A 6,000-nucleotide genomic window follows, 5' to 3' on the forward strand; every position below is an offset into this window, starting at 1 on the left:
AGAAATGAATACATGCATGGTGTAAATAAATACATGCATGGTGTAAATAAATACATGCATGGTGTAAATAAATACATGCATGGTGTAAATAAATACATGCATGGTGTAAATAAATACATGCATGGTGTAAATAAATACATTCATGATTTCATATTAATGAATATAGATTATAGATCAATTGAATTTTTGTTTCAAAGGCTATATAGTTTTGGATATGTTGGAGCCGATTATATCATCTAGATGAGACTAGCTTGTTAAGCTCACATCACTGCTTAGCTCAGGAAAATGAAAATTTGCAACATCTGTAAATCAAAGAGGTATCTGGGGTTTAAACTATGCACCCCTTTTTTACCTAAAATTCAGTTACGTTTTGCAACCCTCTTGATTATTAAAAAAAATATAACGTTCTGCACCCATTGGAATTCATATCGGTGGAGTTTTGAACCCACAAAATACCTTTTAAATACGCCCTTGAGATATCAGGTTTAGGCTGTTAACCACACAACCCGACCAAGCCCGAAATGTTCACCCAACTCGCGGCTATTTTTTTCGTGTGACCCGGTGTTTTAATCTCCCATCTAGATATGGCTGAACATGATCCTACCTGATGTTGGACATCAGGATTGCAAGGGATGTCTTGCTTCAGTGAGGACACTTTTTGAAAGCATTTTCGTACCTGAAACAAAGTAACTACTTCATTTTAGACCAAATCTGAAAAAAATCTAATTTCAAAATAAGTACACCAATCAAATGTGAAGTGCATCAGTATTGGATTAACAGGAAGATAAGATTTTTTCTCCCTAAGCTTAAACACCCATTTTTGCCGTGGCGCAGGCCAGTATGCCTAATAATAAAAATTAACTTATTAGAAATTTAATCGTAATTCAATCATTCAATCATTCAATCTAGATTTAATCATTTAAATCTAGATTTAATCATTTAAATCTAGATTTAATCATTTAAATCTAGATTTAATCATTTAAATCTAGATTTAATCATTTCAATCTAGATTTAATCATTTCAATCTAGATTTAATCATTTCAATCTAGATTTAATCATTTAAATCTAGATTTAATCATTTCAATCTAGATTTAATCATTTCAATCTAGATTTAATCATTTCAATCTAGATTTAATCATTTAAATCTAGATTTAATCATTTAAATCTAGATTTAATCATTTCAATCTAGATTTAATCATTTCAATCTAGATTTAATCATTTAAATCTAGATTTAATCATTTAAATCTAGATTTAATCATTTAAATCTAGATTTAATCATTTCAATCTAGATTTAATCATTTCAATCTAGATTTAATCATTTAAATCTAGATTTAATCATTTCAATCTAGATTTAATCATTTCAATCTAGATTTAATCATTTCAATCTAGATTTAATCATTTCAATCTAGATTTAATCATTTCAATCTAGATTTAATCATTTCAATCTAGATTTAATCATTTAAATCTAGATTTAATCATTTCAATCTAGATTTAATCATTTCAATCTAGATTTAATCATTTAAATCTAGATTTAATCATTTAAATCTAGATTTAATCATTTAAATCTAGATTTAATCATTTCAATCTAGATTTAATCATTTAAATCTAGATTTAATCATTTCAATCTAGATTTAATCATTTAAATCTAGATTTAATCATTTCAATCTAGATTTAATCATTTCAATCTAGATTTAATCATTTCAATCTAGATTTAATCATTTCAATCTAGATTTAATCATTTCAATCTAGATTTAATCATTTCAATCTAGATTTAATCATTTCAATCTAGATTTAATCATTTCAATCTAGATTTAATCATTTCAATCTAGATTTAATCATTTCAATCTAGATTTAATCATTTCAATCTAGATTTAATCATTTCAATCTAGATTTAATCATTTCAATCTAGATTTAATCATTTCAATCTAGATTTAATCATTTCAATCTAGATTTAATCATTTCAATCTAGATTTAATCATTTCAATCTAGATTTAATCATTTCAATCTAGATTTAATCATTTCAATCTAGATTTAATCATTTCAATCTAGATTTAATCATTTCAATCTAGATTTAATCATTTCAATCTAGATTTAATCATTTCAATCTAGATTTAATCATTTCAATCTAGATTTAATCATTTCAATCTAGATTTCATCATTTCAATCTAGATTTCATCATTTCAAACTAGATTTAATCATTTCAATCTAGATTTAATCATTTCAATTTAGATTTAATCATTTCAATCTAGATTTAATCATTTCAATCTAGATTTAATCATTTCAATCTAGATTTAATCATTTCAATCTAGATTTAATCATTTCAATCTAGATTTAATCATTTCAATCTAGATTTAATCATTTCAATCTAGATTTAATCATTTAAATCTAGATTTAATCATTTCAATCTAGATTTAATCATTTCAATCTAGATTTAATCATTTCAATCTAGATTTAATCATTTCAATCTAGATTTAATCATTTCAATCTAGATTTAATCATTTCAATCTAGATTTAATCATTTCAATCTAGATTTAATCATTTCAATCTAGATTTAATCATTTCAATCTAGATTTAATCATTTCAATCTAGATTTAATCATTTCAATCTAGATTTAATCATTTCAATCTAGATTTAATCATTTCAATCTAGATTTAATCATCTCAATCTAGATTTAATCATTTCAATCTAGATTTAATCATTTCAATCTAGATTTAATCATTTCAATCTAGATTTAATCATTTCAATCTAGATTTAATCATTTCAATCTAGATTTAATCATTTCAATCTAGATTTAATCATTTCAATCTAGATTTAATCATTTCAATCTAGATTTAATCATTTCAATCTAGATTTAATCATTTCAATCTAGATTTAATCATTTCAATCTAGATTTAATCATTTCAATCTAGATTTAATCATTTCAATCTAGATTTAATCATTTCAATCTAGATTTAATCATTTCAATCTAGATTTAATCATTTCAATCTAGATTTAATCATTTCAATCTAGATTTCATCATTTCAATCTAGATTTCATCATTTCAAACTAGATTTAATCATTTCAATCTAGATTTAATCATTTCAAACTAGATTTAATCATTTCAATTTAGATTTAATCATTTCAATCTAGATTTAATCATTTCAATCTAGATTTAATCATTTCAATCTAGATTTAATCATTTCAATCTAGATTTAATCATTTCAATCTAGATTTAATCATTTGAATTTAGATTTAATCATTTCAAACTAGATTTAATCATTTCAAACTAGATTTAATCATTTGAAACTAGATTTTTTTAATATTTTGTAACAAACTTTATATTTTCATAAAATAGAATTGTGTTTAGATTAATCTACACAGATTTTGTTAATGGAGAAATGATATTCGCAGTCAAACACAATTTACAAAACCAAAAATTAGTTTAAATAAATTTAAATTAGTTTTTGAAATTAAACCAGGTTTAAGCCAAAACCATGTATTTTTTTTTGTTATTTTTTTAAATTCCAACTCTGAGGTTTAACGATAAATAATCGTACCTGTCTATAGTAACATTCAGCAGACACGCAATAGGCAATTATTGTACACATTTCTTTAATGGTACCGTAAAGCGATTGGGCCAAGATTGCGCTTTTCACTGAGTATTTCAGAAAAAGCAGAGTTCCTTGTTGCAGTGTGTAGATGGTGGACGACACGAAGATTAGACTCACGACGAAATCGAAAAGAATCAGTTTTCCCAACTCTTTATTTAAGACGTATGTCTTTCTTTGCAGTTCTGTTAAACTAAGTCTCAAATTCTGCAGATTCGTCACTAGTTCGTAGTTACCCGAACAATCATTAAGTAGCTTGCAATGTTTTGCCAGTCGTTTCGAAATAGAGTAAAAACTGAACGTGAAAAACAAATGCAGACCAACTGGCGAAATTTTGATCAATCTGATCATTATTATCGTGTAAAATGCGGATACACTTTCAAACAGAGATAAAATGATCGAGGTTACTTTAATATTGAAAAACAGCCAGTCGGTGATTATAATCAAACAAGCCGCGCAAACCGACCAAAATAGCAGAACAAAACTGAGTATCATTCCGTATTTACGAACCAGGTTTTGGTAATCAACATCAACATCGAAAATTTTAAGGTTATTCAAACTGTCTACGCTTTCAATCAATTTGACGTGCTTTCTTCTGTGATACCATATGTAAAACGAAAGTGCAACCGGGTACGCGAAATCGTAAAGAATGTAAAACACACCAGCGAGGTTAAATAGAATTCCGGGATTGGTAACGTCGTCTTTAAAGTCATCTGATATCGACGAAAGGTCGAATAAAGATTGGAATTTGTGATGCGCGTACAAAATGAACCCGACAGTGAACGTGATGCCAAACGTAATTGAAATGAGTCTATGTATTCTGTCGGCTTCTAATGGTCTCCTGTGACCGTATGGTAATCCAATCAAGTAGTTGGAGAACTGGTAGAATTTGAAACTTGCGAAAGGATCACTGTGATTTTTCGACATGTTTATGTCCCACATTCTCTCGATATCGTAAGACTACCACATTGCAAATGAGATAAATATCTTTCATCACATTTCATGAATTCAAAATATTCTTAAAAAGGGAACATACGGTTCAATTTTGATTGACATAGACAAATACAACAATGAATTCGTTACAGGGTGTGTCCAATAATAAAGTTGATAGAAATAAAATGATTTATCGAAAATCATTAAAAACAAATTGTTGTTAAGAAATATTTGGTGCCACCTTGGATGCTTCATTCCTCGTCTGTTTTTAATCACAAAATGTTAACATAGATGGTAATCGTCAGAGTAAAAGAGTTTTGGGAAAAATCAAAAGCAGTCGAGCTTTTGATACACAATTGATCTCCACCAGGAAATATATTTTCCTTCATAGGAGAGGTTAAGCTCGTCCAAGAAAACGGGTAGCAAGAATTAAGACCAAACAATCTACTCACAACGAGACTGGATCTACATTGAATTAGGCTTAGTTTCCAGAAAGCTACATGAAAACGTTAATTTTCAAGTCACCATGAAATTATCGTGTTAAGGAAGGATTTCAGATTCAAATCTTTCATTATGGGAATGGATGGAACTTTATATAGGTTGTTGTGATTGAAATGGAAACGGCAGTTAGTAGAACGGTAATTGTGGGTAATGGTTGTTTTCTTTTTCAAAATTTAATTGTTCGAATCGTACAAAAATATTAGGTTCCCATATTTTATTATTCGTTACGAAAGTTTGTGAAAATATTAATGTTGACAATAGAATAACGCCTGAAGATGGTAACCACATTCCACTACTGGTGCACTTTGCTCTATGATTGTTTACCTCTTCATTAAAGACTTTTAGAGAAACGCAGAACGAAGCCATTAATTGACTGCACGTACGTAACAAGCGTCGGCACAGGCTCTATGAACGAAAAGATCCTGCAACAGGACGGGGTTATGAGTATGTTGTGTATGCGTTTTGTATGTATGGGTGTTTTCGCTCCAACTTCTCCTTATTGACTTTTGGGACGGACCGAGTGCTGAGGGTTACGATAAACGTCTCAACGTCCAAATGGCAGGGTTTCCACCAATTGTTTACGGTATTCGTCTCAGTATCAATTTGCGATCGCATCGGTGACAGGCGAGTGTTCTACCACAGAACCACCGATAGATGTTTCAGTTAATTGAAAATTATAAGCTCAGCCTAAGCGGAAGAGTATATTAATAGTTTTTAAAGTCTAAATTTTTTAGGTATGAAAATTTAAAGGTCAAATCTTGTTTTAGCGCAGTCAGAAGAGATAAGATGCTTAAAGGGTAGAACCCGCGGGTGCTCCACCTAGTTAGTTTTTTTGTAATTTATTTGGTTTTTTCTGTCGTATATTTTTATCTATTGTGTGTTTAGCGTATTTAGTTTTCAAGCGTAATCGTTCATTTATGAAGAAAATTTCGAGTTGTATACATCGTGCTCTTACACTTATGTTGGTCTGGTTTTTAAC

Source organism: Leiobunum rupestre, chromosome 11 (assembly GCF_980474605.1).
Source record: "Leiobunum rupestre chromosome 11, qqLeiRupe1.1.hap1, whole genome shotgun sequence".
NCBI classification, from domain to species: Eukaryota; Metazoa; Arthropoda; class Arachnida; order Opiliones; family Sclerosomatidae; genus Leiobunum; species Leiobunum rupestre.